The following is a 27,509-nucleotide window of genomic DNA, read 5'->3' as shown; positions in this document are numbered from 1 at the left end:
TTGCTGTTCATTGCTGTCAATAGGAAATCTTGACAATATTTTGATGGAAATCAAATACAAATTTGCATGCAGTATTGGCAGATAGGATCCTCATGTTGTTTTACATGTTTGTTCATTTTTTACCTACATTAGTAAAAGTTATATTTTAGTACTCCGGATCTATTCTTTCTTTATTTTCGATACTACGGAGAAGTGAATTCACAATAATCCAGGTGGGGGATACACTACACCACGAATTATCTACTCTAAGAACAAGAATAGACTGTCGAGTTTCACATGAAAGCTCTCTTTTTCTAGCCATTTTGAGATTTTAATCGAACCCACAAATGTAATGCTCCAGATTCTCAACTAGCTCAAAGGAAGGTCAGTTTTATAGCTCCTCTAAACAGCAAAACTGTTTACAGCAGTGCTAACATAATTGCACAAGGGTTTTCAAGTGTTTTCTAATCATCCATTAGCCTTCTAACACAGTTAGCAAACACAATGTACCATTAGAACACTGGAGTGATGGTTGCTGGAAATGGGCCTCTATACACCTATGTAGATATTGCATTAAAAACCAGACGTTTGCAGCTAGAATAGTCATTTAGCACATTAACAATGTATAGAGTGTATTTCTGATTAAATTAATGTTATCTTCATTGAAAAAAACTGTTCTTTTCTTGCAAAAATAATGAAATTTCTAAGTGACCCTAAACTTTTGAACGGTAGTGTAAGTGCAACAATTACGCAATATAAATTGACATGCTGCGGATTTCAAAACTGCACCACAGCTCAATTTATAAACGTTATCTCATCCACTTTGCTGCTACTGTAATAAGAATGCAGATTTTCTCCAATGAAATCAGTTGCGGAAAATCCATAGCTAATCAGGCCCGGTGTGAACATACTCTTATGATGAGATAGACAAAGCCAACCCCTTAAATAAAAAGAATCAAACTGCACTCCAGTTAAGGCCTTATTCACACGACTGTTTTTCTCTTCAGTGTGCCATTCAAGTCAATGGGGCTATTAACACATTAGATTTTTTTAACAGATCCGTGTGTCCGATCCGGGGGACTCAGTGCATGTCTTATTCTGGTCAGTTTTTTCATATCAGACTGGGCCAGTCAAGTCTATGGGAGTGAGGGAAAAATAAAAGATTGTATATGGAATCTATCCGTGTGCGAACTGATTTTAACGCATCCGTTTCCAAGCAGCATACAGTGAAACCAGGAAATATTTTCCACACTATTGTGGTACAGAGACCTGACTCACCAGGAGACACTGCTGGAGCCCCTGAACCCCGTACTGGAGTCACTTGGCACATAATGCCACATTTTACTGATGCTTAGAGTCTCATTACTCTGGTGCAAGATAGGCTAGATTTGTGGGATTCAAGGCCAGGCCAACCGAACACTTTCCACAGGCTCGGAAGAGATGATCAGCAGCCAAAAAAGCCCCAAACTCATACAACAAAGCAGTGGAATCAGCTGTGCGATCATTTCACCTTCCTTTGGTGTTTACAGGGAATTTGGACTAAAATTGTGATAAAGGTGACATAGTGGGCCTACTTATCTTTTTTTAATGGCCAAAAAAAGGCACCCAGATGAGAAAAACGGATACAAATCTAATGCAGCAAGGACATAAAATCAGTTTGTTGCATCTGTGTTTTTCAGGTGGAAAATCGAAAACGGTCGTGTCTAAGAGGCCTTAATAATCAGTTTGAATATTCTGCATGGCAACTGTCTGAGCACTGTTTGGCATCACTCTCTAGGACTTGCACTTTTTGGGCAATGTGTGCAATAGGTATCAAATCACGGTATTGTACTCTCATGGCATCATTAATCTGGATACTGTATGCACTACCAATATAATATTGAACAATACAATATATTGTGGTGTTTTGTAGGAACTATTTATCTGGACACGGTGGCATTAATTGGGCTGTATATGGCTCTACTAATTCTGCTCTTTATAGTTCTTTATGTGGTCAATGTATGACACCATAATTTTGAATTGGCAACATATTATTATTTTTAGGCCTCCCTTACACACACAATTTTTATTTATTTTTTGCATTTTTAACGGCTTGTTAAAAAAACCACCATGAATTTCAAGCATTTTCACTGCATTTTGTTAAATAGTTTTTGGCAGTGTTTTTTTATTTGTAAGATTTTAAATATTATTTTTTTCTGCCATTGTTGAAGTCCTGAAGAGAAGTCTATGGGGAGAAACTCCAGAAAAAAAACCAAAAAACATACTTCGAGCATGCTGCATTTAAAAAAAAAAAAAAAGGCACTGACCCCCCCCCCCCCCCAAAAAAAAAACCCAATAACATCTGGCTGCAGCTTTTTATACTTAAAAAAAAAAAAAAAAAGGAAAACTGTGAGCTATTATAGTATTTATGCATTAAATCTGGTAAAGCTGTGCTACAGAATACATTGCATTATTTTAAATACATTTGAGTTCATATTAGGGTTGTGCAATGGGGCTTGGCAATAGTAAATAGACAGGAAAATTTTCCACATTTCTGCCACTTTAAATTTATATCTTTAATTTGCACCTCTTTATGACTTATATGAGGGAAGCCAGAATAATGTTTGGAACACTCAGGGTATGTTCACACGAGGTCATTACGTCCGTAATTGACGGACGTATTTCGGCCGCAAGTACCGGACCGAACACAGTGCAGGGAGCCAGGCTCCTAGCATCATAGTTATGTACGACGCTAGGAGTCCCTGCCTCGCTGCCGGGCAACTGTCTCGTACTGAAAACAGCAGCGAGGCAGGGACTCCTAGCGTCGTACATAACTATGATGCTAGGAGCCCGGCTCCCTGCACTGTGTTCGGTCCGGTACTTGCGGCCGAAATACGTCCGTGAATTACGGACGTAATGGCCTCGTGTGAACATACCCTTATACCGGTTTCAGGTAAAATGTAATACAAGCAAATTTCAGCACTGATATTACATCTGCAAGACCAAGACACTCCATGGTTCTACTCAACTGAACATTCACTATAAGAACAAAAGTATTGGGACCCTCCTCTTAATCATTGATTCCAGGTGTTTCATTCAGTCCCATTTCCACAGGTGTATAAAATCAATCACCTAGCCATGTGGTCTGCCTTTACAAAACACTTGTGAAAGTACGGGTAATTTTAGAGAGCTCACTGACTTCCAGCGTGGTTCTATAATAGGAGGCCACCACAAGTCAGTTCCGAAAATTGTTTCCCTTCTAGATATTCTACGATCAACTGTGAGTGGTATCATTGCAAATTGGAAGCTTTTAGGAGCCACAGCTACTCAGCTACGAAGTGGCAGACCACGTAAAGTTACAGAGAAGGGTCACCGAGTGCTGAGGGGCATAATACATAAAAGTGCAACGTTCTGCTGACACAAAAACTGCAGAGTTCCAAACCTGCTCTGGCTTTAACATTTGCACAAAAACCGTGCACCTGGAACTTCATCTCATGGGTTTCCATGGCCCAGAATCTGCATGCAAGCCTTACATCATCAGCACAATGCCAAGCATCTGATGGAGTGGTGTAAAGCACGCCACCACTGGTCCCTGGATCAGTGGAAACGTGTTCTGTGAAGTGACCAATCATGCTTTTCTATCTGGCAGTCTCATAGATGAGTGCAATGAATCAGGGTAGGGAGACGACAGGTGAGCCCTAATCTACCCGCAACTCAGTCCCTGCCTACTTGCACGGCCCGTCTTAAGTGACGGCGTACAACTGGGCGACGGTCCCTACGCTCAGTAAGTGCAAGACAGACAACACAAGACAAGGGCACACAGAAGCAAAGGGAAAGTGGGGGCAGTTGCCCATGGAAAACCGTGAGCAACAGGCAGTGGTGAACGAGCCGAATCAAACCAGGACAGTACCTAGTAGCAAAACAGAGCAGGAGAATAGTCAGGCAATCCAGGGTCAAAAAGTTACAGCGGTCAATCAGGTAAATAGCAGGAATAGCAGAGCCAGGAAACCAGAGAATCACAGGCAAGGAACATGCTGCAAGTGAGGGTATAAATAGACCAAGGGCGGGAGCTAGAACCGTCAGGCCAGGCTGTGATAGGTTCTCCCTCTCCTCAGCCTGCAGGCCAGAGTGGTAACAGATTACGTCACTCTAGCAGACCTTGGAGCTGATGATTGCTGATTAACCCCAGGCGTCGACACAGAATCTGTGTCAGGCAAACCCTTTACAATGAGTCTGAGTTTGGCGAATGCCAGGAGAACATTACCTGCCTGACTGCATTGGGCCAACTGTAAAGTTTGATTGAGGAGGGATAATGCTATGAGGTTGTTTTTCAGGGGCTTGCATAGACCCCTTAGTTCCAGTGAAGGGAAATCTAAATGCTTCAGCATTCTAAGACATTTTGGACAATTCTATGCTTCCAACTTCGTTGGGACAGTTTGGGTAAGGCCCTTTTCTGTTCCAGCATGACTGTGTCCCAGTGCACAAAGCAAGGCCATAAAGGCATGGGTGGGTGAGTTTGATGTGGAAGTATTTGACTGTCCTGATGAAAGCAAGAAAAGATAGCACAATCAAAATAGCGCACACCCAATACAAATAGTATGAAAAATGAAGAAACTTTTATTGATCCAAAATATATATATATGACACACAAATAAAAACATTTAAAAACATGTATGAACAGAAGACCATGTGTAGATAAACAGGGCAAAACTACAGTCACTATACTTGTCTCAATAGGACAATAATATACCAATAGATGGATAGTACTGGGTAAATATAAAGCCTCTAATCAAAAACATATAATAATCACAAGAACCAGAAACCTGGGATTACCTGGTGCTCAGCATGCCAAGAATTGTAGCTACACAAAGGATAAAGCTGGAGAATAAATTACAAGCAGGCACCAGAAAACAGATAGAAAACAGAAAGAGTAGACGCCAGAAATTTGAAGCACACAGAATATCAGGCATGCATAACCCAGAAGTGCTGTAGTAAGGGAACTACCCCACGCGTATCGCCACTTTACAATGCAGCTTCCTCAGGGGAAATGGAATTCACATATTAGGCTATGTTCACACTGAGTTTTTTGCAGGCGGAATTTCTGCCTCAAAATTCCATTTGGAAGTTTGAGGCAGATTTTCCTCTCCCTGCACGCCTATTTTCGCTGCATTTTTCGCCCACGGCCATTGATCACCGTGGGCATAAAACACCGCAAAATATGCTTTCTCTGCCCGAAGATAGGGCATGTCCTTTCTTTCTCCCGAGAGACGGTTTTACCGCTCGCGGGAAAAAGACGCCTCCGCCTCCCATAGAAATCAATTGGAGGCATTTTCAGGCCGTTTTTGACGAGTTTTGCGGCGCATTTTCCGCGTCAAAAAACTCGTCAAAAAACTCAGTGTGAACATAACCTTAGAATGTATTTGACTGTCCTGCACAGAGCCCTGATCTCAATATCATCGAACACCTTTGAGATGAACTAGAGCGGAGATTGCGAGCCAGGCCCTGTCATTCATCATCAGTGTCTGACCTCACAAATGTTCTTCTGGATGAATGGCAAAAATTCCCATAGACACACTCAAAAATCTTGAAGAAGAGTGGAAGCTGTTTTAGCTGCAATGGGGGGACCAACTTCATATTAATGCTCATGGATTTAAAATGAGATGTCATAAAAGCTCCTGTAGCTGTAATGTGTCTCAATATTATGTCCATATAGTGTAGATCACCTTAGAACCCTACGATTACCTTAATTCTGTTCAGTAGAGCTGCACGGCATCTGGGCCTTCTGGCATAATATAGAAGCTAAAATACAGCCAAATTCGGCCTAAAACCCTACATAGTGCTCAGAAAAAAAAAGTAGGGTTCCAAAAGGTAAAAGTAAGGTTTCTACACATTTACACCATCACCACGCCGCATGGTGTCAAGGTGTGCAAGAGCAAAAAAAGAAGTTCAAGCAAGATTTTAATATGAGATAATAGGCGTGATTTCATATACAGTAGGGTTATTTGTGCTAATACTACAAACTGGAGCAACTGCAACACGAAAATATTCTCTATATCAATTAGTCTTTTAGCCAAATCCGTGCTTTATTGCTAATATTGTATTTAAATATAAACCCATAAACATATCAGTGTTTTTAAGTACTGGAGTAAACCCCTACAAACAAGAGGAGAACACGCAAAGTCCTTATGAATTTTAACCTAGGACCTGAATGTTGCAAGGTAACAATGCTTAACAATGAGCCACCATGCTGCCTGCTGGCTTTTTTTACTCTTTCCATTATTTCCATGATTGCAAAGAATCCTATCACATATATAGCTTTCTATTATACTCTTTATTCTTAGCCCATAGAAATAACCAGAAAGTCCTGATTTCTTTCTCACCAACGTTCATGACTTTGATCAATCTGTAAATAATTTCCTCTTACATGCTGATGGAGGGAGAAGTGTCTGTGGCAGGAGAATCTTTAACTCTATAATCTCTCAATCAAATTTAATAAGTCACAATAAATTACCGGGCGCTTGAAATCCGTGATTTACTGCAGTCACGCACTGCCTAAAAATAGAACATGGAAGGGCATTAAGAAATAAACATGACATTGACCTGTTCACAAAAAGCAATATTCTCGACCTGTCAGAGAAATTCTATTGACTGTGTATATATATCCATTGTTTGATGTAAAGCACCGTGATTGTGTTGAGAATAACAAATCGATCAGTCAGTATTAATCTAAGAATTGCTTTAAATATATCGTTATCTTTTCCTATTAATTCATAAACTATCCTTTATGGCCCTTACAACAAAATAATGGGTAATGTATAACCAGAAATAAAGCATATAACCATAGTGTGTCAAGCAGCATATGATTTTCTTACCAACCACGTTTAATTAATGAATGGTTAGAGCACTGTTAAGTCAATCAATGGATTACTCACACAGGCTGCCTGGGACCTTAATGAATTAACCCTGACAGGGTTTACATTATCTATCGCCTGTCAGCAAATACTAAGAGGAAAGTGACAAACTGATTGCGGTTGTTAAATGTATCGATTAGCCAACATACTCCATAGATGTGATATAAATAGACGTAGTGATTGAATCTATTGTCTGAAAAATTATTTTACTGTCAAATAGATACAATATGTGCAATGGATTATAATGAGTTGGGGTGATTGGCAGATTCACTTAAACTATGTAAAAAAATTGCTCAAAGTTCGTTCATAGTTTCATTTAACTGATAAGGGCTTTAAAAACCATCACAGCTAGGAGAAAGTCGAAAACATATCTAAGGCCCATTGCACACGAGCAAATTTTTTTCCTCCTGTAAATACTGGCATAAATACGCGTCTTTTGTCACGCGTATTCGACCTGTATTCCACCAGTATTTACGGACCCATGCCCATAAATACGGGTCCGTTGTCACCAGTATTCCACCCGTATTTACGGACCCATTTTCTCTGCACTAATCGGCAGCCTCTTCTCTCTATCAGTGCTGGATAGAGAGAAGGGGCAGCCATTTTGGGCAGAGTTTCCGCAGTGATTGAAAGTAAAAGAAGTTCATACGTAGCCCGGCCGTTGCCTTGGTGACGCGTCCCTCTTTTGACATCCAGTCCGACCTCCCTGGATGACGCGGCAGTCCATGTGACCGCTGCAGCCTGTGATTGGCCTGTGATTGGCTGCAGCGGTCACATGGGATGAAACATCATCCCGGGAGGCCGGACTGGAGGAAGAAGCAGGGAGTTCTGGGTAAGTTAACTCTTAATACTATTAACTCCAGCGGTAGTCACTGTCCCAGGTGCTGAAAGAGTTACTGTCGATCAGTTAACTCTTTCAGCACCCTGGACAGTGACTATCCCCTGACGTCACCTAGCAACGCTCCCGTAATTACGGGAGCCCCATATACTTCTATGGGCCTGCCCGTGGCGTAATTACGACCTGAAATAGTACATGTTCCATATTTTTCAACGGCCCGGGCACCTTCCCGTAAGCAAACGGGAAGGTACCTATGGCCGATAGAAGACTATAGGCCCGTAATTACGTGCGTTTTTACGTTCGTGTGCATGGGGCCTAACTCATATACTTACCAATACTGATATAAAGCTAAAACACAACAATTAAATGCAATATATATATATATATAGTACAACAATTTGGGCTAATTGTGAAACTTTAAAAAAAAATGTTTTACCTTCTTAAACCCTACACTGTTCATTAGTTAGCTGCGTTTTGTTGTCTTCTCCACCATTTTCTTAAATTCCTCATCCTAGTCTCTAAACGTGAATTTAGGAGACGCATAAGGGATCACTACAACGACATCCTTCATAAAAAAGACACACCAATTGCTAGACACATATGGGCAATGCATGGATGTAACCCTAAGGTCATCAAATTTCAGGGAATACAATACATCGGGCTTAAACTAAGAGGTGGTAATTGGGATAGGGATCTATTGCAAGTGGAGAGTCGTTGGATTCATAGAATGAGATCAGTGACCCCAGAAGGACTGAATGAAAATCTTAACTATGCCTGTTTCCTCTAACATTTGGTTATACCCAATATCTAAGGACACATAATGACATCTAAAAGTTACTAGATACACATGGAGGGAAGAAGGATTTAGGGAGTAATAAAAGGTGTCAGTATAAACAGAATATATGAGACACACCATACTGTACTATTTAGACTGGCGATCTTTGAATTTGAGTGACGCTCTAATATCTGCAATGTCAGAATTAAGCAGTAAGCTCAGAAGATACATGACTGTCTAAACAACTAAGACATCTACTCATCCCGCCACTAAATGAATTTTCAGACATTGTATTTAATACCATCTAATATACCTTATGAGGTTAATTAATTTGCTAATGTAACTATGATTTAGGAAAGCAAAAAGCCAATAGGGGTATGGCTGAATTAATCCCCTATACGATACCGATAATCCAGCCAACTGTGGAGGTAGCAAGGACACAACATCAATGGGAGGGTGATGATGTAGTAGCGCTCCTATCTGATTGGATGTCCGATGACCGAGCCCCCATAAGAGGCGGAGCTAAGTCATATACAAAAAGAGCGTGTTTCCAAGCTCTTGCTGCCATTGCCACACTATCTGTCAAGCCGTTATGCTCAATATCTCCCTGACGAGCCAGTATAAACTGGTGAAACACATAGGAGCAGGAGCTTTAGTTAGGAAAACTGACTGAATCATAGGGACAGGTTCCAGTGACAACAGGGTCGTTCTTTTTATAACGAGTGCCCGGTGTGTTGTCAACTGTCAGGGTTTAAGACTAGGCTTAAGGGACAGGCAGAATACCATTGTGTAACTCCAATGATCCTGAGCAACCCTGCTGTATATGTTAAGGAACGTAAATGAAGTATTCGCCAAGCTAAATACCGAGTGCTGTATATGCCATACACTATAAGAGTATAAGTCCTACTGATATTAAATGAAACACACATGTAAATACCTTTATTTTACGGGAATCACTTAGAAGATCAATATTTTTTAAATGTCAAAGGTTACAAAATGATGTTGTGAAATGAACCACTCCACTACTATTAAGTACTTGAGAATAGAATATGAAATTATGTTAGAATGGAGCATTTCTGGAGACAGATCGAATATAGCGCTTAATTGGTTGGATAAATGTTTCTGTTCTCTCTTAGATGATCACTTAGTTTATATAGGATATATGGTTCACCTTTATACACTAGTTATTCTACATCATATTGACAAGGAAATGGCGGCAGATGTGGCCGTTTACAAAGGAATGTTTTAATGATGTACAATATTAGAGTAATAGATTGTATTTACTCCCACTAGTGAAATGATCAGACATTTCTCAAAAAATGATGACAAAGATAATCATGCTAATTAGATTTATTAAAAATTCACTTCATTGGTTTATTTTCTGGAGAAAATTGTTGTATTTGTTTGATTTGTTAAATGCATTCTAGATATATACCAGCTCCATATTTTAAGCTGTACAGACTGATGCTCCAAAATTGTATGGAATGTGTATTTACATTTAATAGATGAGTTATTTATCTCTATCCTAAAAGACACATTTTGAGAGTCTGGTGTTCTTGATATGTATATGTACATCTTTTTCCTCTCAAGACATAGATACATAACCCATTGCAATCAATCTACTGTAGTTTGACTAACAACCAATAAGTCTTTGTCTTCCTGTCTTAATTAATTCAACAGGTACAATATATTTAACGATGAAATCCTTTTTTATTAGGAGCGTGCTATTGGCTGTTACTCACTAGCACAATGCCGACGGTAGTTATGACAATAGAAGTCACTGTGACTACTGCTTCCCTACACTGGCAATATGGAGAAAAGTTTTAAGGCCCTTTTACACAGGCCAATAATAAGGCAAACGATCGTTCATATGAACACTTGTTCCCGATCATTGCCCTGTGTCAACAGGGCAACAATCAGCCGGTGAACGCGAAAATGCTCGTTCATCTGCTGATTGTATCGTTTATGCTGCACAAAAAATTATCTTTCTCGGCAGCACGTCTCCCTGTTTAAACAGGGAGATGTGCTGCTGACATTATGGAAATGCACAGGGATGAGCGATCGTAGTAACGATGGCTGGTCCCCATACTTTACTGATCTTAGCTCCTTGTGACAGGAGCAAAAGAGCGCCGATTAACGAGCTGTCTCATTGATTGGCGTTCGTTTTTAAGCCCCATTTTGGCCGGTGTAAAAGGATCCTTAGTCTAAACAAAGGCCCATTTATATTGGCCACTAATCAGCCAAACAGTGGTCTTATGTACGCTCATTCCCGATAATTGGCCTGTGTAAACAGGGAAGTTATCCGCTGATGAACAAGCAAACGTTTATGTAGCCTATAATTGATAGATAGATAGATAGATAGATAGATAGATAGATAGATAGATAGATAGATAGATAGATAGATGGATGGATGGATGGATGGATGGATGGATGGATGGATGGATGGATGGATAGATAGATAGATAGATAGATAGATAGATAGATAGATAGATAGATAGATAGATAGATAGATAGATAGATAGATAGATAGATAGATAGATAGATAGATAGATAGATAGAACAAAGTGATACTAAATCTCACTTAATCCTTATTGCAATAAACATTAAACAGAAAACTCTGCACCCTCAGCATGCTAAATCCAAATTAATCTCACCATTTTCACTGAATCCATTGAACTTAAAGGTAAGCAAATGGCCTTTTGAAAAATGTGTTCTTATTCTACACTTAATTGAATGGTTTAAAGGTAAACGGGGCCAGAGGCAAGCTCTTATGAGAAATTGAATGTTATTGGCTACAGCAGAAGTTAAGAATGACTCTAGTTTGTCATGTCAAAGATGAAAAACGGCATCTTGTCTTAAACCGTCTCACAAAAGCAATCCAGGTAACGAATATTAAGTATTTAACAACTGAAATACCTCCTTTGAGGCAATGCAAAATAGCAAAATATTTTACGTTGACATATTTTTTTTCCGACATGAGCCTTTTACATATATTATATTTATAGGCATTTAGATTTATTAAAAATGTACCAAGAGAGATTTTTAAGCAAATGTAATGCTATGCAATAAATTAACAAACTGGATAAGATGGACCTTTTATACAATTCTAACCGATTACTCATGCATTGTGGCTTGTTGTTTAAAAAATTGTGGTACCTAATTTTAAGATTTTTGCAAACTGGTAATATCTTGTTATGAAAATTATTTTACAAAGAACTTTGAATTTTAATATCTCTGAAACTCCTTTGTAAACTCAGCTGTACTGACTATAGATAATTTTTAAATCCTTGGTCTATATTATAATAAAGGACTAGACAACCACATGTAATGATAAGGCTGGGTTCACACGACCTATTTTCAGGCGTAAACTAGGTGTATTATGCCTCGTTTTACGCCTGAAAATAGGGCTACAATACGTCGGCAAACATCTGCCCATTCATTTGAATGGGTTTGACGACGTACTGTGCAGACGACCTGTCATTTACGCGTCGTCGTTTGACAGCTGTCAAACGACGACGCGTAAATTGACTGCCTCGGCAAAGAAGTGCAGGGCACTTCTTTGCCACGTAATTTGAGCTGTTCTTCATTGAACTCAATGAAGCACAGCTCAAGATTTACGAGCGTCACAGACGCCTCGTAAATTACGAGGAGGAGCATTTACGTGTGAAACGAGGCAGCTGTTAACAGTCTATCTTTTCACACGTAAATGCCTCTCAGCGTGTGAACATACCCTAACAGAGGCATTTCGAGCAGTGATTGTCTAAAGGGAACAGTCAGCTGTCAATGTTATTCTGTCACAATAAAAAAAAACACATAATAACACATAAACCAACACATTGTCGTCACAAATATCTTTCTTATATAAAGAACTTTTGCAAATATTATTATTTTGATCTAACATATACCAAAAGTTATGCCTACACATGGACTGGTATAGGGATCCCTAGACATATACTGTTATATTATCTGCTTTTAATCAATCATTCAATAGGATCCTTCAATGTTTCATCTTTCAGTGGTTAAAAATCTGCCCATGTTTGTAGGTGCACAACTCATTACAATATAGCACTGTGATAACTTTATTGTAATTCTAATGAGTTGTGTATTCGTTATTCGAATTATAGAATTTTTCACTATAGTCTGAAGTCTGCACTTGCTCACACAAGTAGTCATTACCTACATGGGATCTGACAGTGGTGGCCTGCCAGAAGACATTTATGGGTTCCCTGATCCTGATTGCCGACCATGTCATACAGATCTTTCTTACCTTTCCTCATATCTCAACATAATCTGAGAAGTGTGGCGCGAGATGACCAGCTTTGAAAAAAAACATGATTTTGTGATACTCTGTCATAAAATGTGTATGCTTCATGTGTCTAACGTCTAGAATTGCAGCTTGTCAAGAGTTTTGCTAGCATGTCGCCACATAATATTGAGTTGGTTTCATGAGACATTGAGTCCTTAATCAAATTCAAGCAAAGGTAATGGTGGATACATCTGTACAATAGGTGAGGCTTTTGGACTGGGGTAGTCACCTCTACTCTATATATGTGCATTCCCAAAAGTAGAAAGACTTAGTTGATCTAATGTTCATCTCATTTGTTGAAGTAACAAGCTAATCCAACATTTCAATGAGTGAATAAATATTTTTCCAGAAATCCTATTTATTTATTTTTACCAGATACCAGCGAACTGTTACTAGCTTGTCAGATGTGAGGCGTGATGGGAACTAGGTCAAGATGTTAAATCATTACTGGGTTGACTGATGCATCAGTAACGAAACTTAGAATTATTCTCCATTACAATCTGCACTTACTGTAATATCTAGAAAAATGAAAAAATAAAAACCTTTTCTACAATATTTTTTTTTCTGACAGCATAAACACTTTCTGACTCTTTGCCACCTCTAGCTGAAAAATAAGTCCTCAATTCATCCCTTCCATATACATGATACTATCAAATGCTAATTTATTCACTTATAATTTTCCATATACAGCTAGATTATAGTGCAACGCTTATTTGTAATTTACCAATAAACAGACACCCTCAGTCTATTGTATACTTTTCTCCCCAACGTACTAACTCATCTTCTTATTCCCAAAATCCCATCACTCTCGTTTAGGCCCTTCACTAGCTTACTGTTTTACGGAGAATGCTTAAGATACAAATCCTTTACCAACCAGATGGCCCATTTTACGCTTTATGGCCATGTTCCGAAGGGGCAGAATTTTTCCGCTGAAAATGTTTGTGCAGATTCTGGGCAATTACGCAAAGAATCTGCACCAACATTTGCATATTTGACAGGTAATTTAGACTTTGCAGATATCACAGCGGACTTGCCACAGATTTCAGTTTTTGCATTGCAAAGGCTGAAATATGCAGTGAAATTCAGCTTCTTCTCCGCAACATAATGAGCATGCTGCGGAAGGGAAATTCTGCACTGCAGCCTAAATTCCACACAGTTATTTTCCGCGACATCTGAACTAAGTTTCCTAAAAATGTATAGAAACAAATGTAAAAAACGGCTGCAGCAGAATTTGACTGCGGACTGTCCGCATCAGAATTCAACAACAATTCCGCCACATCTGAATGTGCCCTATGACTGATAACACTATGTACCACCCTACAAGCAACTTTCCCTCAGCTCACAATGTATATCTCTATAGTGCTTCAATTAGCTCCTCGCAGTCTTAAGGTATGTTCACACGGCTTAGCAAAATACGTCTGAAAATACGGAGCTGTTTTCAGGCGAAAACAGCTCCTGATTTTCAGACGTTTTTGTGGCAACTCACGTTTTTCGCAGCGTATTTTACGGATGTTATTGGAGCTGTTTTTCAATGGAGTCAATGAAAAAAGGCTCCAAAAACATCCCAAGAAGTGACATGCACTTCTTTTTCTCGAGCGTCTTTTTACGCACTGTATTTTGACAGCAACACATAAAATAACACCTCGGGGGAACAGAACACCGTAAAAACCCATTGAAAGCAATGGGCAGATGTTTGTAGGCGTAATGGAGCCGTTTTTTCAGGCGTAATTTGAGGCATAAAACTCCTGAATTATGTCTGAAAACAGTGCGTGTGAACATACCCTAATATTCAGAACTTATTTTGTGCTTATAAAACCTGGCCTTAAGTCTCCCTCAACTTCAGTTTCAAAACAATTACCATCTACTTTAACTTTTTTTTTATCTGCAGATTTTTTTTTGTGGAATGCAAGAAAATATCAGCATGGCTCTCTGTGGCAATTTACATAAATTATACTGCTTACATTTGTCATAATGAGTCACATGCTGCATTATTATTACATGCCTGTTATATAAGTACACCTTTACATGCTTCATAAAGCAAAGCACTATAGATGATGTTTGCATTATACACTGATCAAAACAATTGAGAGAACACTTAAGCATCACAGTGTAATCCCAAGTCATTTAAACTTCAGGGACATCAATATGTCCGCTTAGGAAGCATAAACCACTGTAAATCAATTTCACATGCTTTGGTGCAAATTAAAGTGACAACAGGTGCACTGGAGAGGCATCAGCAAGAAAACCCCCAAAAGGAAATGATTTTGCAGATGCTGGCCACAAATAATTCCGCTCTCCTTTTGCTTCCTAATAGATTCTTCCCTAGTTTTGGTTTTGCTTATGCCTTTGTCACTACTGGTAGCATGAGGCGGCATCTGCAGCCCATTCAGTTTGCACATGATGTCCAGCTGTACCAAGATGGCACATCCATAACTTCCATCACAAGGTTTGCTATGTCTCCAAGGACAGTCCCTATAGCATGAAGCAGATACCAGGACATGTGCCATTACATGAAGAGTTACGCCTCTGGCATGGCCTAATAGGCAGTTACTGGTAGCAGACCTGGGGGCATTATTAGACCCCCCCGGCTAGAATCCCAGTACTAACCCATCGGCACCCCGCAGTGGTGTCGCGAGTGTGCCGATGGGGCAACAGAGAGTGCTTCCCCTATGTCAAACACCTTAGATGCTGCAGTCGTAAACTGGCGAAATCTGAGTTCTTTCCAATTTCTGCAGTTATGGCAGGAGTCTGGCTGCCTGCTGCCTTTGTACCCACATACAGTTCTGTTTTGCAAAAATGCACATGTTCATGTGCATGAGGCCTAAAAATGAATAGGTAATATTTTCATGAAGCTGTAGGATATGCCCCCCAGAATCAATTCCATAGGTGGACCATAGGCCCAAAAAATATTATTTTTTCTAACTGTAAATCAGTTTCTAGTAGTTTCCATTGGAGGACGGAGCTCCCTCCCATATTTAAGGTGTTTTTTCATGCCAACCTGGGGTTTTTGGTTTGTTCTTTGGTCTTCTGACACCTAGTTTGCTATTGGCTTCTCCTACTAGAGTATAAACTGATGATCTCAGTGCCTTTATGCTGGGTATTGCCTGCATAGTAGTAGCTACCTTTATTTCTTTAATGTCAGCCTCCTAGTGGCAGCAGTCTATACCCATGGTACCAGAGTCCCCAAAAAATAAAGAGATTTTACCTGGAGTACGAAAAAATCCTCTTATTTTGCAGATCAAACTTGTAGTATTATAAGATTAGAATGAGCTGAGAATATTTTGAAGACATTCGTATTTTGACAATAAAACCAAGCAATTGCATGCAATGTATGCAAAATAAAAATAATATAAAATGCAGTAATGGTGGGCATAGATAAATCTCATTATGTATCATTTTGGGGACCAGGATCAGGTAAATTTGTATATTCCATAATTTTATTTTTATAAACCAAGGGATGACATGTATGAATATGCCTGTAATTTCTTCATGTTTAAGTAGTGCCAAGTAATCATTTGCTTTAAGTGACAGAAAATATATTGTTAAAACAAGCACCATGTCCACTATTGTGCTTCATCATTTGTCAAAGTCTGGGCAGAGTGATGATGGAGTATGAACTGTTAAGACTGATGTGGTTGTATATCACTTATGTGTCACAAGTGAAATGTGATGAGTTAGTATTAAACATTGAGAGTACCAGTCACAAAACAATACAATTCAATTATTAAAAAATAATTAATAAAATTCAATATTATGAAATATAAATCAAGAATTAATGTAACAGGTTTTTTTATTAATTAGTTTTACATATTTGATTTAAATCAAATATTAACTACTTCTCTAATGACATTGGATCTTATAGTTAAAATTGGGAACCAATATTTTATTAACTTTATCAATGATAAAGTTAATAAAATATATCAGGTCTCAAGGGGAAAAATAATGAATGATTGTCAACAGGTGATGACAAATATGACAAATATGACTATTATGTTATTTATGGAAATTCTGCTCCTGGACTGATGGCAACCAGGACCCAAAATGGATATGATTGGTTTAAAAATGCTGTTATTATAGGTCAAGCAAAATGTGTCACTCCTCCTTTGTAGAAGTATCATTTAGATCAGTGTGGAGATCAGTTGAGATCAGTGTGACCTCAAGTACTCCTAACAGGTCATGAATAGAGATGTGCCAATTTCCCAAAATTTGCTTTGGGTTTAATTTTATTGGACCGGTCAGCAGATTCAATTTAGTGCAAATAAATTAGTCAAGAATCGAAGTGCCCCAATTGCCCTGAAAAGTTGTGTATGACACTACTAAGGTCTTCAGGATTAATAATATTGAAGAAGGTTTGTGAATAATGTGATGAAGGTGATTCACAAAATAATGAAGAATTGTATAGCTGCATCAGCACTAACTCACAGGAATGGCTGCCTGTCTAACTAACACACTGACACTGACTAACTCCTATTTCTCTTGAAAATCTATATCTTTATCAAATTATTGTAAATCAAACTATCTGTTCTTTTATTCTCACTATGAAGCACACTCACTGACACTAATCCACTATCTGTCTGTAGTCTGTATTTTTCTATCTCTCACTCTTTCTGACAGGCCTTTCCTAGTTGAACTTTTTATAGTGGCTATTACTCATATTACTGTCATTGGGGGGTACTTGAGGACTGGAATTTAGAAACACTGCTGCAGATCACCAAGTAATATATGTTAGGTCAAACTATTGTTATGATACATAATGAACAAGCTATTTTAATTCTTTAACTTTATTTGTAAAATACTGAATAATCATAATTTAAACTGTAGTGTCATTGTCCCTTTTATTTTTCTCTCTCCCTCTCTCCTTCTTGTTTGACGTGCGAATGCTAACGTGCGAGGCTCCCGAGTTTACTTCTCCTATGGTGGGGTGTGGAGAACGGGCAAATGCTACATATACTGTTTTTGTTTTGTAATTTGAAAATAAATAAAAAATGTAGTATCATTGTCCTTAACATTCAGTAATAGTGCATGCAGAGTTTGTATGTTAAAGAATAGTGGTACTCAAGGAATCAAAAATATATGCTTAAAATGATACTGAATATAGTAACGAAAACAAGGAAAAATAATGTGCAGCGCTTCTTAATTTCAGAAAACTAATAAAGAACATAGAGAATCACTCACCAGGTTAGAGGGTGTGCTCAGTAATAATCTACTGGTGAACACCTTGCACCAAGAAGCCACAAATACATGTCACTCCTCCATTAACCCGTTAGTGACCGCCAAAACGCCTTTTATTGGCGACCACTAACGGGCTTTATTCTGATGCATACGCCTTTTCACGTCTCCATCAGAATAAATCTGCGGCGCCGGGAGCAGTTAAAACTCCCTGTTCTCAGCTACCGGAGATCCGAGCAGACGGATCGAAATCCACCCGTTTATCCCCTTAGATGCGGTACTCAATAGCGAGCACCGCATCTAAGTGGTTTTGGAGAGAGGAAGCTCCCTCTCTCACCCCATTGGCACCCTGCTATGAGATCGCAGAGTGCCAGTGTCTTCTATGGCAGCCGAGGGCCTAATAAAGGCCCCCAGGTCTGCCTGCAGTGGATGCCTGCTAGGCCATGCCTGTCCGTTGTAAATGGACAGGCAGTAATACACTGCAATACAGAAACATTACTATATTTGCTGCTGTATTTAAAATGGTTTGTTTCCTTGGATTATTAATATTATTATTATTATTTTTATTATTAATTTTAAGGCATCAGTGATTTCCAGGGCACTGTAAATTTGAAATACAGGGGGGTATTAATACATAACATGCCTGCCTGCGAGGGCTTACAATCTGTGAGAAGAGGAATACATAAATATATTTACATTGTTTCAGATTATTGGCACAGTGTTGTATCCCTGAAACTCCCCTCCACCTTTCACCAGAAGATGACAGTCAGCATTACATAAAGAGAGCAGACAGAGAGATGTAGAAGGAGAGCTTCACAGATCCAGGGATTCCACATCACTGCTGGCTGTCTTATTCTGCTGTGTCCACTCCCTCTATTCTAGTAACCATCTCTACCTTTATGGCAAAAATCCAGGTAACTTTGTTGGAGGAGGATAATGGCTGTTTTTCAGGGTAATGTAAAGGTTACAGCATACAAAGACATTTTAGAGAACTGTATGCTTCCAACTTTGTGGCAACAGTTTGGGGAAGGCCCTTTCCTGTCTCGGCATGACTGGTCCACTGTGCACAAAGCGAGGTTCATAAAGACATGGTATGACACATGGTATGGAGTAACTTGACTAGCCTGCACAGATCACAGACCTCAATCTCATTCAACACATTTTCGATAAATTGTAATGCCAGTCAGACCTCAGTTCTTGGCCTCACAAATGCTCTTTTGACTGAATTCCCTCACAAATTCCCACCGACACACTCCATAATCTTGTATAAAGCTATCCCAGAAGAGTGGAGGCTGTTATGGCTAAAAAAAGGGGGCCAAATATTTACCCTATGGTTTTGGAATGGGATGTCCAACAAGCTCATGTAGGTGTGAGAGTCAGGAGTCCACATATATAATATAGAAAAATCATTTGTATTTGTGGGTAATGTGGTTGTGTGCACAAGCCTTTAGAGTCTTTCTTGGATTATATAATTTTTCACTTATAAAATACATTATGTTGTTGCAGTTCTAAAACTCTTTCATGCAATGCATTAAAACGGTAAAAGAGAAATGTCTACATTGTTACAAGAGCTATCTGTATCAACAATAGTAAACGTGTCTTATTTTTTGTTACAGTAAGATCAAAGTCAAGATGTGTTTCCCTTTTATCTGTGAAAAACAACTTTAATCCTGAAGTCTTTTGGGAATAAAGGCCAATATGTGCGGTAACCCTGATTAATCAGCTACACCCGGGGCACTGCCTGTTTTTATAGCATCCCACTGATAAAACTTCTTGTCTCATTTGGTATTTGGTTCAATGAAAAGTAGGTAATTGCCAAGATTAAATCCCACTGGAACAGATTATTTGACGTAGAAAACACCACTCAATAAAAAAAAAAAAAATCCTTATAGCAATATTCAATAATATTCCTAAAAATGACCTGAAAAAGATAAAGGTTATTTTCTTTTAGAGGTTTTTTTTTTGTAAAATAAGGTGTAGAGAGAAAAAAGATAAATCTTAAGACAAGTTATAGATATTGAAGATGCGAGGTATAAAATTGTCATTGCAGATGAGACACTACATCCTAGCTCAACATACATCATGCTCAGACGATACTCTAGTAAAACAAATATTGCAGTTTGCTGTACATTGTAATTTACCAAGATGGAAAGAAAGTGATGATATATTATGTATACCTTACATGTCTAATAAGAGAAAGATCAACAACACAGGAACTAATTATTCTCTACTGTTCGTATGTTTTGAGCCTTTTCTTTCTGACAGCTAATATGCTGTAAACAATAAGCCCTAACAGCAGTAATACAGAACGTTGGCGTGGCTTGCAGGATTTTCACTGTGTGAAATTGTTTATTGACAAAAGCAATGGACTAAACCTTTCGATCCTTTTATGTGAAGTTTGTAAATGTTTTTCAGTTTAGTGCTTCCTTTGTTGCTGATAAGACCGAACAAGAAATAAAAGACTGTTTCTAATGTGTTGTGTAAACGAAAAAAGAAATGCTTTTGATTTGCTATCCGCCTTGTTTAAAGGGGTTCTGTGCATTTAGCAGTTTGTAATTTGCAATTTGCATCATAAGTCTATGTATGGACAATATATGTTTATTTACACATGAGTGTCCAAATAGTGGAGTATATGCCAACCAAACGTACAATGATGTCAATACATGGGCAGATTTACACATGTATGTTCATTTATAGTAGCTTTTATGGGCAGAGAGGGAGTGTGACTATACATATGCTGTCCATACAGTGACCGTCCCAGAGATATCAGCTTCTTGTTAGTAATAAATTGCTTACCAATTCTGAAAATATTTTTAAACAGGTCGCTGAGTGTTGCGCGCACTTTCCCGCATTCCAAATGTTCCTGCAATAGCTGGCTTGACAGAGGATGAGGCTGCCGGTGATCAGGGAGAAAGGTTTTTAAGGGGTATACTCAGATGCTTTCTCTACAAATACTGGCATCCACATCCTCTTACCCGGCAAAGTCTGCTATACTGTAAACAGTTGGCCTTGTCTGGGAGGGAACACTTGCTGACTATGACTACTGTTAGTAAATGTTTTCTCCCGGCACAGCGGCACTCGGTCAGGCAGGGAAGGCTACAGTGCTGAAAAAAAGGGGCATTGCTAGGGTCTTAAAAGAAAAGGGCACAAGCTCCAAGGCAAATGATCCCCAAAAAAAAAAATACATATGTACTGTATATTGAAGACAACTTTTTCTAACACATGATAGGCTTATATACACTGGCCAAGCAGTACACTGTAAGGGCTTGTCCACACCTAACGGAATTGCTGCGGATTTTCCATCTGGAATTGCAGACGGAAAATATGCAGTGGAATACAGTAGCAGCATAGTGGGTGAGATTTAACATCCACACGCTGTGTTTAAATTAAAAATGCGGTGCGTATTTCTCGTTCTGGAGCATGTCAATTCCTGCTTCCGAAAGTGGACGGAATTGCTGAGTTTTTCAGAGGAGATATCATCATCTCACATACATGAAAAAGTGCAGCAATATCCACACCATTTTCTGCAGTAAAAAATGCGGAAATGGTGCGGTTTTTCCATAGCGATATGTCTGCTAGTTTTAGCGGAAATGCTGCAGAAATTTTCTGCAGCAATTCTGTTACTTGTGGACGAGCCTTAACTGGATATACTTTGTAATGAAAATCTGTTCTGTGGGACCTGGAAACTGTATCAATAAAAGCCCTACTCCCAAATAATTTGCCCTGTTGTAAAAACAAAATTTATGTATGATAGTATGCCTCAAAAAATTTGAATAATTAATACCACTACACAAGAGCAATATTACCTTCATACCATGACAACACATTACTACCATTTAGTGACTGAACATAATAACATACTTTCACTGAAATAAAAATTCTATTCAAGGACTAATATTACCACCATACAGTGACCATATAGTGGTAGATACCAGTTTTACACAAGTGATCTGCAGACCATATAAGTGAATAGTGTACAGTTAAATCCAGTGACCCACAGATGATGTCTTCTCTGATTGAAGATACTTCCCCTTTTCTTCTCTATCCAGACCAACATGATGACTTCTCCTGCCCATAACTTGTCTCTGTAGAGTTTGCTGCCCAGACATTTGTAGCTCCTTGCATTTCCAGCATCACCCCACCTATTCCTCCCCTTCTATACAAAATGTCCCTCCTGCTGCTTCCTCCAATGCTGTGCCTAATGCTGCCCAAGGTGCCCCTGTAACTGTAGGGCCCCCCCAAACAAATAGTGTTAAACAGATACACCCTTAGACGGTAATAGTACCCCACACAATAATAGTTCCCCCTTTGTTACTTACACAGTAATAGTGCCTCTCTTTATGCCCCACACAGTAATAGTGCCCCCCTATGTGCCTCAACAGACTGAAAGTTCCCTCACACAGTAGTAGTTCCCTGGAAAATAATACAATTAATGCTCACCTAACCCCGTTCCCACCATGAATCAACTAGTTTTGGCTACAGACCTCTTCCTTCCTGTGGCCTGTGCTGTAAGCATCATGTGGGTGCGATGACATTCCTGCACTATTGGGCCGCAGGCCAGAAGTGGCCTCCGGCCTTCAAGAGTGTATAGTGGGGGATGAGGACGCAGATACAGTTGAAAGTGACACATGCCTGGGTTCATTATACAAAGACAGGGACTGAGCAGATTTTTGTGCAAAACAGGCTTGAGCCAGATTTTTTACTAACCTGTTGACATATTCCCTCTATTGCAGAAAACCACCAGAGATATTTGTGCAGCTGCTGATGATGTAGCATTACTAGATTAGATACAATAGTTTCCACTTCCCAACTGACAGCAGGCCTGGGTATGTTCAGCTTTTCTGCCTCTGAATGTAAACAAGAGTTTTTATTCACTGACAGCACACAAATATTTTCAAAATGGTGAGAAATTGAAACATAAGTATACAAAAACAAAAAAAAGTAACAAAAGTATATTAGAAAGTTGTAGAACTTTCATTTATACAGTGATTAGGCTTTTTTAATCTAAAACCAAAAAACTTCTTTAACTACTAATTATACATCAAATATATATTTGATATCATATTTTTTATTACATTAGTAACAGGGTATTACAAAACCTAAATATGGTTGCTGAAGATGCACAAACAAGAAAGATGAAAGATGAAAAAACTTTCTATATAAACTGTCACTGCTCTAGTGACTAGAATGTAACGTATAATGGATGAATTTCCTACTGGGCTAGAGAAAACATAGCATATTTTTGCAATTTATGTATGAAATTATGTTTTCAGCGCAATTTTTCTTCATGAACTTCACCTGTATGCTTGTCACATGTAGTTTCTAATAACACTAATCTTCTGAGCTTACGGAGAATATCAATTAGGTATCGACAAATTATTTAGGCTTCTACTGTGATTAAAAATACATATATTTCAGAGAGCTTGCTGAAACTGTGTGCATCTTAAATATTTCATTGGAAATCAGGAAAAATATTTTCAATTCAATCCCAGGTTAGGATCAGACAACACGAAAAAAATCAGTCACCGGTGATGCTACAGTGCAGTGGGCTTGTTAGGCCTCATGCACACGACCGTGTTTTTGCGTCCGCAATTCAACCGCAAATCCACGGGTTAATTGCGGACCCATTCATTTCTATGTGGCTATACCCACTATCCGTGTTTTCACGGCTCTCCGCATGTCCGCACATCCGTGCCGCAGAAACTCCGGACATGTCTTATTATGGGCCGCAAATGCGGTGCGGACATGCCAATAGAAGTCAATGGGCCCGTGGAAATTGCGGATACACCGCCGTGTGTCATCCGCAGTTTGCGGATTTGCGGAAGTGTTGCTAGGCGACGACCGGGAATGACTTCTGTCGTCGTGAAGTCTGGAGACAGTGCATGAGAGCAGCAGAGAGCAGCAGAGAGCAGCATGGCTTCAATAAACGTTGAGAAACTAATTATCCTGGTCCAGCACAAGCCCTGTCTGTGGAATAAGCGGGTGGAAGAATATGCAGACAGGAATCTGAAAGATCTTGCCTGGCAGGAGGTCTGCAGTGAGGTGCATCTTACCGAGTGGGAGAAGGCAACTAAAGTGCAAAAGAAGCGCATGGGTAAGTTTCACACCTTGATGCGGTTTCTGAGTACTCCTGTCATGTCATAATGACATGCCTGACGTTTTGATTGTTGGCAGTTGGATCACTGAAACACCCACCAATCGCTGAAATGAAGCTGCAGAAGTGCACGTGAGATTGTGGGGGTCTCATGGCTCTGAACAGCACCGATCAAAACGTGACATGTCACTATGAGGGTATGTTCCCACACACTAATTACGGACGTAATTCGGGGGTGTTTGACCTCTATTACGCACGCTAAATACGCCGAAATAGCGTTGACAAACATCTGCCCAGTGAAAGCAATGGGCTGACGTTTGTGTGTTCAAGCGGCGTGTATATTTACGCGTCAATAGACGCCCGCGTCAAAGAAGTGACCTGTCACTTCTTGTGCCATAATTGGAGCCGTTATTCATGGGCTCCTATGAAAATCAATTACGTCCGTAAAGGACGCTGCGTTAAAGCGCCAGCACATGCCTTTACGGCTGAAATTACGGGTGATGTTTTCTCCTGAAACCAGCAACGTCATTTCAGCCGTTACGGACGCTGTCGTGTGGGCACATGGAAAACGTGGCAAGTCTGCTGTAGTTTCTGCAACGTCGGAATTACCTGTCAAATATGCAAATGTAGGTGCAGATTTGTTTGCAGCATCATTTTCATATAATAAACAACATTTCCTAATATCTAGTAATGTACTCTTCTAAAATGTTGATCTGTGATTGGTTTATTTTATATCATAGTCGAAAACGTCAAAACACGCTGGAACACGTGCCGAGACCAATTAAAGCGTGAGATAAATGACAAGGGGAAGAGCGGAGACGGACGTCTGAAAAAAAAGCCATACATGTACACCAAACAACTTTCGTTTCTTCTTGATGTAATGCAGGTTGGCCCGTAAGTATTGCTTATATACTTTGATCATTGTAGTCTGCCCATGTAGCCAGTTGTGTAAGTACCGCTGTAGCAGCCGTAGCGACTGCTACGGGGACCGTGGCATGAGGGGACTCCACCATGTCCGGAGGCTCCGCTAGCAGCCGCTATGACGGCTACAGCGGGACGCAACTGAACACTACGGCTGAGCAGGGAGGTATCTCCCCGCTCTGACATTAAACAACAGACATGTATCCCCTAACCACTGAATAGGGGATACATGTGTGATCGCTGGCATTGACAGGGAGAACGGGGGACAGAAAGTACCCTGAACTTCTCCATCCCAAACCTCGTACTTTCGCCAGCTCCGTCAAAATGAATGGAGCCAAAGTCGTGCTTGTGCGCATACATAACCAGCGCTCCTTTAAATTTTTGGGAGATGTGCAGACGGCAGAACTTAAGGGGACTTTCAGTCCCCCCTTCACCCTATCGCTGCCAGCGATAAGGCATGTATTTGTAGGACACACTATAGGTGGCATTTGTCCGGGGGGCGGGGAGGGGGGCCTGTATGGCGTTAGCGGCATACAGCCCCCTCACTAGATAACGCCGTACAGTCCCCCTATAGATAACGCCATATAGTCCCCCGGTAGATAATGCCATACAGTGTACAGTGTGGGGCTGTATGGCGTTATCTACAGGGGTGGGGGCAGCAAAAAAGGCACTATCTACAAGGGGGGGGGGGGTGACACCCAGTGGAGGGATGGCCTCAGTCAAAAGTTTGCTATGCGGCCCTGTCTTTCCTAGGGCTCTGCATGTAGTGATGCATACATAGTGTATTTGGCCAGCTGTAGACATGACGTTAAATTACTACAAAAATTCCCTAACATTATGTTTTCATTTTCAAACAGAACCAAGGATAATCTGGAGGAAGAAGAAGACTCTGATGAGACTCAAATTGAAGAGCCTGACGTAGCTTTGGGGACTGCTAGGTCCACTTCCACTCCTGTGACAGCGGAACCAACAACAGTGGATAATCCAGTCTGTGCCGCGGACGAAGAAATTATACCCCGAGGTAAACGTCGACGTTCTGCCAAAGGTCCAACACGTACAGAGCCAAGGCAGGAAGTCGACTTGCGTGTATTAGAGCACTTGGAGAAAAGAGCTACTGAAACTGAAGAGGGCACCTTCTGTCGCGCTCTCTCTAATATTCTTAAAAGAGTGCCAATTTCCAGACAGATAAGGTGCCAAACAGCACTAATGGAAGTCGTGGAAATATTTGCGACACATCCTGACCCACGTGCAATGCATCAGGCCATCGAGTTTCATAGACGGGGGTGTGATGCAAGCACCTTCAACTCTGTCCCTCCAGCACCTGCAGCAACCGCGCAAGGCATCCAGCATCCATCATATGTAGACTCAATGCCGCTATTCAGTGACGATCGTTCAGTTTATGGCATGCCAGGACCTTCTCAGCAACAGTATGGGCACATGCAGCAGGGGGAGTCAGTTCCACGACCACATCATGAACCTGCACCTTCGCAATCCTTTTACAATTTATAATTTAGTTATATAACATAGTTTTGTTTATGTTTGTTGACACTATTTTATGCAAGAAATAAAATAAGTTTATAGTTAATTATGTGTTTGTCTTTATTATTATTGCAAAACATAATGAGGTATTGGTCTGCATTTCTGCCAAATGCAAATAATCGCTTTTTTTTTTTTTTTTAATTAATAAAGAATTTAAAAAAAAAAAACAGAAATACATTAGCTCGCAACCCGCGTCAAGGGTCCTCATTCTCTTGCGAGTCCCTACTCTACTACTGCAACTTTAACTACTAACATTTGTAACATAAACCGGAAATACAACAGTCCCTCTCAAATTTTAATTTGGCAGACGAAGCACATCCCTTTGCCAAGGAACTGCTCCCTCAGGTGATACAAAATAGTCTGCATACAAATTACGGACTGCCAGTCCAGACACTCCAGGTCTTCCATGTGGTGTGTAGTCCAAAGGGATGTAATTAGTAGAGAAATGGTTCAGCTCTGCGTCCACTGCCGACTCATGAATCCTCAGAAAATTGTGGAGGACAACACACGCTTGTATAACCTTTGTCACATTTTCAGGATTCATCTGAATGGAGCTCTGGAACACACGCCACTTGCTGCTTAGAATTCCGAAGGCGCACTCCACATACCGTCTTGCACGTGTAAGGCGGTAGTTAAAAATGCGCCTCTGTTCATCTAAGCCACGCCTAGGGAATGGACGCATCAGGTGAGGGGACAGTCCGAAACCTTCATCACCCACAATGACAAAGGGTGCTGGTGGTCCTGTAGATCCTGGAAGCTGTCTAGGTTCCGGAAGGTCGAGCTGGTTAGATGCTAGACGTTCACCCATTCTGGAAGCCCTGAAGATACCAGCATCCGCAGAGCTTCCATAGGCCCCAATATCGACAATTATAAACCGATAGTCACTGTCAGCCAAGGCCAACAGCACCACCGAGAAAAACTGCTTATAATTGAAATACTGAGACCCTGAGTGAGCAGGCTTTTTTACGCGGATGTGCTTACCATCTAGCGCACCAACA

The 27,509-nt window shown here is 40.0% G+C and overlaps 1 long non-coding RNA gene across 2 annotated transcripts in view; it reads left to right on the top strand.

Annotated features, from left to right (window-relative positions):
• The window catches only part of LOC142658761 (uncharacterized), a 48,040-nt gene extending 27,609 nt beyond the window's left edge, over positions 1-20,431 (top strand). For both annotated transcript variants that reach the window (XR_012850175.1, XR_012850174.1), the window contains 2 exons: positions 18,664-18,871; positions 19,574-20,431. This is a non-coding gene — a long non-coding RNA (uncharacterized LOC142658761). The remainder of the gene's footprint in view (positions 1-18,663; positions 18,872-19,573) is intronic.
• The last annotated feature ends 7,078 nt before the right edge of the window (positions 20,432-27,509 follow it).

Source organism: Rhinoderma darwinii, chromosome 8 (assembly GCF_050947455.1).
Source record: "Rhinoderma darwinii isolate aRhiDar2 chromosome 8, aRhiDar2.hap1, whole genome shotgun sequence".
Lineage (NCBI taxonomy): Eukaryota > Metazoa > Chordata > Amphibia > Anura > Rhinodermatidae > Rhinoderma > Rhinoderma darwinii.
Note: the sequence above shows the minus strand (reverse complement) of the source record. Positions and strands in the feature narration are given on the sequence as shown.